We start from the raw sequence: 14280 nt of genomic DNA, 5'->3' as shown, positions 1-14280 counted from the left end.
TAGATAGATAGATAGATAGATAGATAGACAGACAGACAGACAGACAGGAAAGTTATGACTTTTGGCTTTTATTGTTTAGTTACCTTCCTCCCCATACTCCCTGCCCTCCTATTCCCCACTTCATTTAACCCTTTCTCTTCCATTATTCCCTTTTCCCCTTTATATCACTGCATTCTATCTCCCATCCCTTGAAGCCTCCTCCCACAATTGCCCTTACTAGTTTCCTGAGCTCGATTAATTTTCCAAAAGAAACATACATACCTAAAGCTAGTACCCACACGAGAGAAAGCATGTAATGTTTATCTTTCTTTGTCTATATAATATCACTCAGAATGATTGTATCTGGTTCCATTGATTTACCTGTGAATTTTATAATTTCATTTTAGAAACAGGATCTCACTGTGAAGGCCTGGCTGACTTAGAATTCATTATGTAGTCCAGGGTGGCCTCAAACTCACAGAAATCCACCGGCCTCTACATTCAGAGTGTTGGGATTAAAGATTTGTGCCACTATACCTGGTCTTGTTTACTCATTTTAAAATTGCATTTTCAGTTTAAATGTGAAAAGTATTTTAAGCAATTTACTAAATCGAGTCATATTCAGGACCCACATAAGTTGTCATTGGCATCCTTTTATTTTTTAATCTATATTTCTTTTTGAAGCCTTTAGAGAAATTTGCTGTTTGTTGCCTTTTATGTGTTTATTGTTAGACTGATGTGTACAGTGGTCTTTGAATTTGTGTGAGCAAGCAACAATGTGGATTAGTGTTAAGATCTAAATGACAAAACAGATACTGAATTCCTAGATATCCTAAGTACTAACTAGATGATAGTTTGTGCTTTACATTAGTATAATTAGAAATTTAAATATCCCTTAGCCCAATGTGAAAAAGTATGTTTTCATCATACTTTTAGAGAAAAATTTGGTCAAGCTACAGAAATATGATTTTTAAAATTGACTTTGTTTTTCTCACCTTTGAGTAGAAACACAAAAAGTAAAATAATTAGGGAAATGAATTTCATGTAAACTTAATAATTTCAGTGTTCTGGTTTTTTTCATATAAAACTTCATGTTTGCATAATACTGTAATAGATTAAACCTGCTAGGCTTAAAGTTTGTTTTTTTTTTCATCAAATTGATGATGAGGCATGGTAGCGCCTTCTAAAAAATTTAGGCTTAAATTTTTTTTTGAATTTCTAGTTTATCAGTGTTTTGCCTGTATATATGTAAGTGTGTCTGTATGCAATACCTATGGAGGCCAGAAAGAGTGTCAGATCCCCTGGAATGGGAATTGTTAGCCACCATGTTTGGTGGAAGCTAAACCTGGGTCCTCTGGAGTAGCAGCCAGTGCTCTGAATCACTGAGCCATCTCTCCAGCCTCTAAATTTAGTTTTTATAGTTAACTGTGTTTACATATTTGTGCATGTGTGCAGGTGCCCACAGAGTTCAGAAGAAGGCATCTGATCCTCTGGAGCTGGAGTTACATGCTGTTCTGTCTGCCTACATGGGTGCCAGGAAATAAACTTTCGTTCTCTAGAAGAACAGAAAGTACTCTTAACTGCAGAGTTGTCTCTCTAGCTCTATTATTTATTATTATATTTTAACATGGGTTCTAGAGATCAAACTCAGGGCTTTTTACTTACGTGGCAAACACTTTATTAGTAGATCCCATTTCCCCAGCCACAAAATATTTACTATGAGCAAAATTTTATCATTATCTATGACACACATATTGACCACAATAAGCCTTTTCTATCTAATCCAATGTGTTATTTTATATCCAGATTATTGTTTTTTTTTCTTATTTTATGTTTATGAGTGTATTGCTTACATGTGTGTAAGTGCACCCGTTTCATACAGTGGCCATGGAGGTCAGAAGACGGTATTGTATCCCTGGAATTAGAGTTACAGACAGCTGTAAGCCACCATGTGGGTGCTGGGAATCAAACCCAGGTCCTTTGCAAGAACAGTAAATGCCCTTAACCACAGTGCTCTCTCTCCAGCTCCATCCAGATTATTCTTTAGATCCTGTTTCATGCTACCACTCTTCTACCATATTTTCTTTTTCTTTAAAAAAATTTTTTTTTTATATAGGTAGGTGCACCCATGTCGTGCAATGCCTACAGAGGCCATTGGATCCCCTGTAACTGGAGTTACAGACAGTTGTTAGGTGCCATATGGGTGCTGGGATTCTAACCCAGGTCTTCTGCAAAAAAAAAAAACCAGTGTTTTTAACCACGGAGCCATCTTTCCAGCCCCTACCACATTTTCTTAAAAAGGATTCGTAGTCAGGGTACTGGATCTTTGCAGATTTAGGTTTTTAATTTTTAAAATCTACTTTTATTCACTAATTTTTAGCTTTTCTATACTTCAGTATTTATAACATTTTTCATCACTATTGAGACTATTGTACAGACTTCTGTCATTTTATTTTTCTTCAGTCGATTGGAGGCATTTTTATTTTTTTCCTGTGGGAGTATTGTTAAGTAAAAGTTTGATTTGGACATTTTGGCTTTTAAATTTCACATCACCATACACTAGTAATCTACTAGCATTTTTTCATTTTGTACCCCAAGATGTCAGCTCAAACAGTTGGTCTGTAATCATTCAACAAAAATTCATTGTGTTGATTTTTTGTTTGTTTGTTTGTTTTGTTTCGTTTTCCCCCTTCAGGCATTCTGTTAGGCACAAAGGAATACAATAAACTAGTTTCCTGATCTTTATCTTCATGGACTTTTCAACTTTAGAAGGAAAAAAAAAATCACCCATACTGATAAGTGAGCTATTAATATACAATTGCAAACTATTGAGCAATCCTAAGTTAATTCTCTTTGGTGTTACCGTACTGATAATGACCATAGTGTGTAAAGAAGAAATTTTTGCCAGTCAATAAATGAAATATACCTCCTAATTAAGACACTATGATCCTGTTTGCCTTTCATAGATGACATTGAAGGTAAAACTGATTTTGTCCTTAATATAAGAACTGAGGAAGAGATAGATGTTTGAGAGGATAGTCTGTGATAAGCCATTGTTTCTCCCACAGGGAAGAAACCTTCTAGTGCTAAGGAAAAGTACAGACGTCTTCAAAAATGTCTAGCCAGGCATGGTGGTACACATCTATAATCCCAGCACTGGCGTGGGGTGGGGTGGGGCAGAGGCAGGCGGATCTCTGAGTTGGAGGCCAGCCTGGTCTACATAGCAAGCTCTATGTGGGGTTAGCTGGGGCTACTGGAAGACCCTGTCTCAAAAAGATTCAAAAAAAAGGAGAGACTGAAAAAACTTAACATCTTCTAGGTGCAGGTTGGATTTCAAATTTCTACATAATAATAAATGGAGAGGAATTATTTCCCGCAATTTAGCTAGGCATGAGCTTTGCTTTATGACTTCTAAGGAAAATGTAAGCAGCTGTGTGTTTATTTTAAATCTCCTGATAATTTGTCTTTTAGTTGAATAATTTAACTAATATAGGGAGCAATTACATTTTGACTAATTAGTAGAAAAAAGTGTTTATAATGATTTTTAATGCTCATTTAGTGAAAAATGTATGTTTCAAGAACTATTTAAATGGCTGAGAATTGTCTTAGAATCACAATTATAAAATAAAATGTACTGAAAATTTATAGGAGAGAACACATATTCTATTGAATGTAATGAAATTCAATGGCAGAAATGAGGCGAAACCCTTGAAGATGGAAGTACTGCTGTTGAAGAGTAAAGCCTTATAGAACTAAGGAAATGCAAGTATATCAATGGAATTAATATGTGAGAATACTGTAAATGAAACCTGTGTTAATAGATGTAGCCACTACATTGTAAAATACTAGGCACAAGATTGAAAATCACATACAATAAAGTTAAACATTTAAATAAAATTTTACTGAGGATAAATGTAGAAAAATGAAAATAAGGATTATACATAGAAGTTTTAGTGAAAGATCATTGGTATTTGATTGATTATTTGTATAGGTACAATTGAATTGTTGAGTAATTTTAGCAGCTATATATATATCTATATCTATCTATCTATCTATATATATTGATATGTATTTGTTTGTTTTTAGGTAGGGTCTTACTGTGTGGCCCTGCCTAGCCTGGAACTCAGTATGTAGACTAGTAAACAGTGATCTGCCTCCCTCTTCCTCACTTTACCAGTGCTGGAATTAAAGGCATGTGCCACCACATCTGGCTCTCTTAATGATTTTTTAGAAATAACACAGGTCAACCCAGCAGATTGTGTTACTATTTTTTGTTTTATTATTTAAAAAAAATTTTATTAGGTTTTCTTGCATTTCATACAGAATATCTCAAACAATCTGACTCATCTTTATAGCCCTGTCCCCACCTAATATTACACTTTCTTGTTTTCCTTTTAAAATACTATGTTATTCCTACACATACATTTGTTTACATTCATACATCTTTACATTGTAGGCTAGTATGCCCATATGAAGAACATTTTTTTTTTCCTTTTTTTCCGAGATTGGGTTGCCTCAGTTAGCATTATATATTCTAGGTCTATCTGTGTTGCTGCAAATTTTTTATTTCATTTTTCTTTAGAGCTAAGCGATAATCCATTTTATATATGTATCAGATTTTCACTATCCATTAATCTGTTGATAGATAACTAGATTGGTTCCATTTCCTTGCTCTAGTGTATACAACAGCAATAGGCATGGGGGTGCAGATACCTCTACAGTAGAGTATGGAGTTCTCTGGGTATAGGCCCTGACATGAAATACCTGGTCATATATATGGTGGTTATATCTTTATATAATTAAAAATTAATTGTTCTTTTTAATAATCTTTATGCTCATCAATACAGTATTTACAAGATCTTGCTGTTCTTATAATTTCCTTAGTTGTAATTCATTTAAGAAGCACTCTTGGGCCAAGAATGTATTAGAGGTTTGTTTATGATTTTACCAGGGAAGATGCACTTCTGAAAGGGTTCCTATAGATCAAAGAAAGGATTCCAAGTCTAGTGTGGCGAACCAGTGAATTTATAAGACAGAGCATGGGTGATTGTTAGGCAACTACATCATTGAAATCTCTTGGGAAACTTATAGGGAGCTACGTCACTAAAGAATCCCACTTTAATCCATTGTTTATTATATATTTACTCTTGAGGGATGCCCTTGCCTCATTAGGGTTTTGTGACTCTTCTATGCCTCATTAACTTGCCCCTCCTCTTAGAAAGGAACTGTTAATAAGTTCAGTTTTCTGAGACTCATGTATGAGTCATCACAGCTTATGTGATAGTCATCCAATTTTTCAGGAATAATTACACTATGTGGATTGTTTTATTTTGTGTTTTGTTCTGAAGTGCTGGGGATTAAACCCAGGGTTTCACATATTAAGTAAGGGTTCATTGTGCTACACCCTCAACTCTAATATTAGTATTTTTAAGAACTTATCTGAATATGTCAACTTCTGGCAACATTTGCTCATCATTTAAGTTAATTTCCATCTTGAAAGAAAAAAATGTGTTTCTTTAGTTAGATAATTTCAATATCTAATAACTTTTCCTGCGTTCATAACTTTTCCTATGTTCATTCATATTTTCTTTAAAAAATATTTAAATACAGCCAGGCATGGTGGCGCATGCCTTTAATCCCAGCACTTGGGAGGCAGAGGCAGGCAGTTCTCTGCAAGTTTGAGGCCAGCTGGGGCTACCCAGTCTCAAAAAGACCAAAAAAAAAAAACCTTTAAAAAATATAGTGTAACACCTAAAAAATAATGAGTAATGACTGTTTTGAACTTGCTAACATGGCAGAAAAGAACAAACTGTGTAAATAGCCAAGGAAATTCTGAAAACAGCAACAGAGGACTCAGGCAACATGTAGACCGTCATAAAGCTACAGAAATAATAATAGAAGTTAATGGTTCAATCACTGGAAGATGGGTTTCTTGAGCAGAAAGAGACCTAAAAGAGAAATGATATTCCACTGCCTCTTCCATTTTCTTCATAATTGTGGCAGTTAACAACTTAGAAAAAGTAAATAGTTTTACCTCGTACTAAAGTAAAACTAAGCTGTAAAGAATCAAGTGTTGGGGGCTGGAGAGATGGCTCAGCGGTTAAGAGTACTGACTGCTCTCACAGAGGACCCGGGTTCAATTCCCAGAACCCACATGACAGCTGTGAGCCGTCCTTAACTCCAGTTCCAGGGGAATCCGAAGCCCTTTTCTGACTTCCGCAGCATTGTACGACACAGGTGCACTCACTTACATGCAGGCAATTCGCTTATGCACATAAAATAAAAATAATAAAATATTTTTTAAAAAAGAATCAAATGTAAGCAGTAAAATGATGCAGTTAGAAAAAGAATGAAAGCTTCCTTGATATGAAAATTACACAGTTGTGAAATGCACGCATTAAATGTTTGTTTGAATACTGTGTATAATTTGCTTTTTACCACTATATAATAGCTATCTTTTCCCTACTTACTTTAATATTACATGGACATTTGATATTAATATTGTTGCCTCAGGTTTTCGGTTTTTCAAAATGTCAAGTATTTATTGATTCCCATCTTTGTTTTTTGTTTTTTTATAAACAGAACTTTATTTTTTATCTAAATATAGCATGTCCATATTTCTAAAAATTAAATTGTATTAACATAGCAATATCTTATCCAGCCCATTTTACCCCTGGATCTCAGTGGAATGCTTTCATTGTTGTTGTTGTTGCTGCTGTTGTTGTTGATTTAAGTCAGGCCTTCCTTCCCTTTGTCTTTCCCTCTCTCCCTCCCTCACTCCCTCTTTCTTATTTTTTGCTGTGGTGAGGGGCTGTATACTAGAGATTTTACCCAAAGCCTTTATGCATGCTGTATTTACTGCTCTTCTTGACATCATTGTGCTCATTGGTTATGGTGAACAGCAACTACATACTTTTGTTAAGCATTAAATAGAAGGTAGGAGTTCACCCAAATTCTGGGGCTTGTACCCTCTCCCCAGGTGCAGTAGTTCACTGGTCTGGCACATGTCAATATGTATGGCATTTTAGGAAATGTAAAGACAGTATTTCTCTGGACCATTATGGAAGTCAGACTCAAATGTGGCCCATTATGAAGCTCCTTGTATTTATGATCCTCTTGAGTGTGATGAAGTCTGTTCTTTAACCAATAGAATGATGGAGATAGTTCTGTGATAATGTTGTAAAAGATTGTCTAACTAACAAACTTTCTCTAGGTGTTCCCCCGTCTGGCTTAACCAAATGACCATATTACAGAAATCTATTTGACAAGGAAGTATAGGTACCTTTTTGACCCTGAGGGGCCCTTCTCCATTACACTAGCAGTTCATGATTGTCAATTCTGTGAACACAGATACCTTCAGCTCATGTAAACTTAGAAATTGATTCTTTCTTAGATTTGCATCCAAATGAAACTGCAGCATAAATGATCACTTTGATTGAAACTTTATGAGCCCCTAGCAGGTATACCTAACCTTTTGACATTTTGAAACAATGTTATCAGCTACAAAGTTCATGGTTAAGAACCATGCAGTTGAATTGTCTTAGTGGTTAAAAGCACTGTCTGCTCCCCATGAGGACCTGGGTTCAGTTCCTAGCACCCACAGAGGGAGCAAACAACTGTAACTCTACATTCAGGGGATCTCATGCCTTCTTCTGGCTTCTCATGACATCGGGGTTCTTACATGCAAGCAAAACATTCCTACACAAAAATAAGTGAATCAATTTTTTTTTTAATTTTCATGCCATTTATTGGACGTTTATGTTTTGGGTTGTGCTGTATTCAGAGATATCCGTAGCTGTATGCAGGCTGCAGGTTGGACATGCCTGTATGTCCTGTTAGTGGATTCAATCACCTAGAGAACATTTAAATAATAATTAATATAATCACATGGGAGAGAGCAGGAAAATTAACTTAATGTTGAAGCAAAACTCAAAATATATTTTGCCTTTTTCAAGTAAAAATTAAAAATGAACCTTTTATTGTGGTTATTATTTATTGAATTAAAAAGAGCATGAGCCAATCTTCCTAAAACAAAAGACTCTAGATGGGCTGACTAGACCTTAGTGGATGGACTTGCACAGGGAACGTCTCGGGAAACTAACGTGACCGTTGGGCCTTAATATGGATGCCACCAGAGTATATGGGTACCAGTGGGTGTGCTGTAGGAGCTTGCCGCTGGGGATGGGGGGTATAAAGATGATTAAAAGTCTTTGAGATATTCGTATAAAATACACAACAATTCTATAAAAACAAATTTAAAAAAATAGCACTAACCAATCACTAGCTACATGCTAGGTGTTAAGGATGGAAACTATCATTAAAGTAACTATTTGCTGAAATTTTAGTTCCCAGCCATCGTCTAAGATTCTTCTCTGACTTCTGGTTAGACTAGAGTGGCAAATTAATTGCAGATAGAATAGGTTTCATTACATACTCTCCTTCTTTCAAGTCTCTGATTAGTGATGTAGTATTAGTCTTGGTTATTTTCTTTTAAAAATTATTTTCTTTTTACTTTATGTGTATGAGTGTATTGTCTGCATGCATGTAAGTGCATGTCGTGCAATTCCTGCAAAAGTCAGAAAAGGACATTGGATCCCCTCATACTGCTGAGCCATCTCTAGCTACTTAGGTTTCTTGATAGAGATAGGAAGCGCCATTAATATTTCTTAATGACCTTTACCCCTTAGAAAGCTATGGGGGGGGGGCTCTGCAATTGCTAAGTATATTTTTTTCCAGTTACACATTCTTGAAATGGAGAAGTCACCATACACTGGGTCCAAGGACATTTTGGGCTCCTAGTATCAGACTTGAATTGTATCTCGATCAATACATTACCCCACTCTAAACCCCTAATTGGATAACAAAGGCAACTTGAATCCCGAGGAATTAATGTCAGTTCAGAGATAGTAATTAGTATCTGAAAAGTGTGGATAATTCCTTTTAACAGTATATAGCACCACTATTGGATGTAACTCTTATGAGGGAAAAATTAGAGGGAGATATATTCTGTGAACTTGGAGTAGTTGGAGGGTGTCTCTATAAGGGAGTTGATTTTCTCTTATTCAAAGTTGGATCTATGCATTGACCTAGGTCAGAAAATTGTGAGAAGGTGCATCTTTCCACTCTTATCTCCTTAAATCAGATTTCAACCTATCAGACCTAGAGTTACCTGCTATGTAAATCAAGAAGTATACCAGTAGGGTGGTCATGTATTTTGTTCCTAGTGGTACTGGTTATTATCTGCTACTGAAGTTTCTCAGGCCAAGATATTCCAATTACCATAATGTCCAGGCCGCCTTTCACACACATGTTATCCTTGAAGGTGAAGTGTAGCTATTTGGTCTGTGTTACCTTGTGAACTCTTCTTAATGACTACATCCTTTATACTTAATACCTGGCTTACAAAAGGAGTAGCCACCAAGTTTTATAAAAAATGTAAACATCTACTTATTTCATTAATGTAATTTTCATTTCCTCTAGGTCCTCTTCTGGAGCATAGTAGAGCAATGGTAGTGTGGGTATTCATTTCTCACATGTTAAATCAAAAATCTCCTAACTCGGGCTGGAGAGATGGCTCAGCAGTTAAGAGCACTGACTGCTCTTGCAGAGGACCTGGGTTCGATTCCCAGCACCCACATGGCGGCCACGAACTGTCCTTAACTCCAGTTCCCGGGGAATCTAATGCCCTCTTCTGACCTCCACAGCATTGCACGATACCATGCACGCACATACATGCAGCCAATGCACTCATACACATAAAATAAAAATAAAATATATTTTAAAAACAAAAACTCCTAACTCCCTAAGTCGCAGTGTTCTGCATCAGTTCCCTTTAAGCTTTGTCATCACAGCTGTTAAATTTATAGCCATTTCCAGCTACACATACTAATACATTCATCTTGACTCTCAAGTGCACCAATACAAATGAATGTGACTGATAGAATGTTATGTTCCACTCTGGTCAAGTATATTTGTAATACACACCAGTGTTTTCTTTAGTGAAATGAGTTTGGGTTCATTAGGTAAAGAATGACATTATCTTAGGTAACTGATTTCAATTGGTGAACTTTAATGGAGGGGAAGATTGTTTGAGTTAAGGGGTATGAATTCTAGGAGTAAGTTGATAATTTTCCTCACAGTAGGGTTTTAGTCCCCTTTCTGTGAGAGTTTTCCAGATATGTCATGACATCAGGTAACATGATGGGACTAACCAAGTTTGAAAAGCTAATAATATGCAGATGCTGTTATAATGAAACAAAAAATAGAGGTCTTCTTCATTAGTCATGTTGGTCTGCTTTTGTGTTTTTTTCAGTTTGAGCAATCCAGTGCTGTCTTTCTGTTACATCACTCTGGGATTTCATTGGCCTTTAGGCATTATGAGTTTGCCTCTTTTCCCTCCATCTCTAGCTTACTTCACCAGGATACAAATCTCATCCTTTAATCTGAAGTGGTTAATGAGAGACATACCATTTTTCATTTTGTAGCTGATACTAGGGTAGTTGACCCTGTCTGTAAAAGGAAAGGAAATCTAGCTGTCAGATTAAGGCTATAAGGAAGCACAACTAGTGGATTTTAGTTTGTAATGGACTAGAATCCTCACAGGACTGTCATTTTAGTAAGAGACTGCTGAAGCATAGAAAACAAGAACTTAATGAGGGTTCAGTACAGTGAACAAATATGAGGAGTAGTTAACAGAGGTCCTAAGAATGGCACGAATTCACTTAGACTAGGTAAGGCAGTTTTTATTAAAATGCCCTCACTAATTCATTATCAATCCAAGTTTATTTTTATTGATAAAATTTGACAATTTCATATGTGTATATATTCTTAATTCCTCTCATCCCCCTCCTGCCCTCATCTTCCTCCTACCTGTCATCCCTCTCTCCTCAAGTCCCCTCCACATTCGTTTTGTTTTGTTTTGTTTTGACACATTGATTTTAAACAGTGGGTATACAACAGAAGGCAATTACTGACCCTGTCCTAGCATCGATCAGTGGCCAGTATAATTCATGAGGGAGGGTAAGATCTCATAAGTCCCTCCAGATCCATGAGTGCTGCTGTCAAGCCCCGTTTTGTGCAGAGCCAGTGCAGGCAACCTCAGCTCCTGTGAGATCATGTTTACAAGGACTGTGTCATGTCCTGCAGATAACATTTCTCAGCCCTTCTCCCTGTCTTTAGACTTAAACATTCTTTCTGCTGATTTTTCAACATGCTTCCTGAGCCTTCCAGAAAGTGGTGGTGTTATAACTGTCCTTTTTAGGGCTAAGCACACCAATGTCAGTTCTTTATAGCTTAATGAGGTTCCAATGTGTATGTATACCACATTTTCATTATCCATCCGTTTATGGATGTCTAGGCTGATTCTGTTTTGTAGATTTTGGGCCACACACAGAAACTCAATGTGCGAAGTCAGAAATCAGTCATTTAAGTTGGTAAAAATTATCACTAAATTATGATAGGAGAATAACTTTAAAGTATACGGAAGTTGATGGAAATTTCATCAGGGAAGCCAAACTTGGAAGGACAGTTTCCCTTCCTCGGGCTGGAATTCCAACCTTACTGCAGAAAATAGGATTGTGGTCCATTAAATGACAGAGTGCACTGTATTGCCTTGAATAATGCTCATTAGTAGTTGCTGGCTCTCAGAAAACATGAGGTACTACTTTCAATGTGGAAGACAGTTATAAAAGGAGATATGAGGCACTGTTTCCAACATTGGGAAAGTTGAATCTTAACTATGGTCTGTGTTGAATGGGCTCTATCCAGAAGATAAATCTCAATTTTAGGCTGACGTACAAGGTCAACCAAATACTTACACTCTTGGCATTTGGCAGGGATAGAGCACTAGTAGATTTTTGTGTACTCATCACTGATGTACAATGCAATAAGCAAGTATCTATATCTATAGGATCAAAGAGTTTGTTCCTACAAGCTTCTTAATGAGTGTTACTAAAATCAGACAGGACCTGGAGAGATCAGTGGTTAAGAGCATTGTGTGCTCTTCCTGTGGACCCAGGTTTGATTCCCAGCACCTACAAGGTGGCTAACAACCATACATAACTCTAGTTCCAAGGGTTTCAACACCCTCTTTTGGCCACTGTGGGCATTACATATAGGTGGTGCACTTACATATGCAAGTGAGACATTTATGCACATAAATAAATGAAAAAATTAAACAACAGAACCCCAGTAAAGTCAAACAGACATCTCTAGGCTTTGAAGAGCTGTGAAAATAAAAAAATTTCTATTCAGTTATCTAGTAGTATACTATGATATTTTACAAAATGTATGGTGTGATACTGCTGAAAGTTAATGATGAAATATATTACTGCTGTACTATTTTTTCTGATTCTCTTTGTAATTTAACATTCCTGTTTAGGGTATTTCATCCCTTCCTCTTTGCAGCTCACTGTGTAGCCCAACCTGTCATAAAATTAATGATATTGGGGCTGGTGCGATGGCTTAGCAGTTAAGAACCCTGGTTCTTAGAAAAAACCCAGGTTTGAATCCCAGCACCCACACGGCAGCTAAGAGCTGCTGGTAACTCCAGTTCCAGGGGATCCGACAGCCTCTTCTGTCCTCTGTGGGCATTGCACAACATATGTGCACTTACCTACACACAGGCAATACACACATACACATAAAAATAATAAATAAAAATTTTTTTTCTAAAAAATTCATGGTATTTCTTCTGCCTTGGCTTCACAAGTACTGGGATTAGGGACCTGAACCACCACACTAGGCTTAGATTAGGATCTTGAGTTAGCAAACTACTTATTATCTGTTTTTAAGATAAAAATTGCCTTTTTTTTTTTTAGGCAAATTAATCTAGGATGGGGTTTTTTTTTTTTCTTCTTCTTCTTTTTGAGACATGGTCTCCCTGTAGCCACAGCTGGCCTAGAACTGGCTATGTAGACCAGGCTGGCCTTGAACTCACAAAGATCCGCCTGCCTCTGCCTCCCAAGTCCTGGGATTAAAGGTGTGCACCATCACACCCAGCCAAGGCAAATTAATCTATTCTTAAGCTTCATTATAGAAATTTAATACGTTATCTCTTTGAATACTAAACTGTGAAGTAACCTACCAAAATATGCATATTGATAGAGTTTGAAGAGTATGGTTTCTGTATACTTTATACATATGTGGATTGATTGATTTCTGTATTTCTAGGGAGCTTAGAGATAAGATTAAAAATTTGATTCCTATTTACACTGTTCTCCACATGCTTATATTTTCTCCTTAGAGCTTTGGCTTTGTTTTCTTTCTCAATTTTACAATGTTTTCTTTCTAGTCACCTCAAATTCCTTATGGAAAAAAGCACAATATTAATTTTTATTTTGTTCTTTAGTATTGTAAGATAAAAATCATTATAGAAAATGTCATATTTTTTTCATCTGTGCTTCAGATGCTTCTTAATGACTTGATTTCTTTGTTGTAAGATTTTAGAATAAAAATGTTTGAAATGCGTTCGGAACATGAAAACCTATGTGAGCCTTTGAATTTTTCACATCGTTCCCTTATGTATTGTATGTAAATTAGTTTTCCAAATAGAATTTTACATACTACACTGTCAAATTGTCTCTTTATCATTAGTGCTAATATAAATTGTCCTTATTTGTATTTCTAGTTACATTTCATTCTGTTGCATTAATCATAATTTAGTGAAATATTTCTTTATAGCCATTTATATAGAACAAACCCTAATATCCACATAGGTAAGTTTTCACTACAAGAAGGAATAAATAAAATAGTTGTAACCAGGACCAGGTGTGGTGGCTTTAGTCTCAGCACTGGGGAGACAGAGTGGCAGGGGGGTCTTATGAGTTCCAGATGCACCTTTTCTACATAGCAAGTTAGAGACCAGCCAGAGCTGCACAGTGAGACCCTGCCTCAAAAACCAAACAACAAATTATTGGTAACCAGAAGGGCTGATTTTGTCAGAGACAAGTGGCTATCTACCAAATGTTCGCATCTTTTCCCTTTTCATAGTAAAAAAAAATAATAATTAAAAAAATTCAGAGACACTGGTTACAAACAGGCATTTTGTCACTTCTCTTGTGTCCATATACAGCTAATTAATACATCTTTCCCAATGAAGTATTACCGGAAATGATATGTAGCATTTCAAAATATGGCTTAGAAAAATTTCCCCTCTAATGGTTTTCTTTTAATCATTTATTTCTTCCATTAGTAGATAATACTTGAAGGCTAGTAGAGCTACTGTAGTTTAGTTCCCACAGTTGTGTGTCTATAATTTTTAAATTAGATAGTCTGTAGCTATACTATTATTAATGTTCTTAG

At 36.2% G+C, this 14280-nt stretch overlaps 1 protein-coding gene across 2 annotated transcripts in view; it reads left to right on the top strand.

Annotated features, from left to right (window-relative positions):
• Positions 1–14280, top strand: part of Stag1 (stromal antigen 1) — a 421107-nt gene that overhangs the window by 119110 nt on the left and 287717 nt on the right. The window lies entirely within an intron of this gene.

Source organism: Nannospalax galili, unplaced genomic scaffold, assembly GCF_000622305.1.
Source record: "Nannospalax galili isolate Female #2095 unplaced genomic scaffold, S.galili_v1.0 scaffold861, whole genome shotgun sequence".
Classification (NCBI taxonomy): domain Eukaryota; kingdom Metazoa; phylum Chordata; class Mammalia; order Rodentia; family Spalacidae; genus Nannospalax; species Nannospalax galili.
The sequence above is the reverse complement of the archived record's forward strand: the minus strand, read 5'-3'. Positions and strand labels throughout refer to the sequence as shown.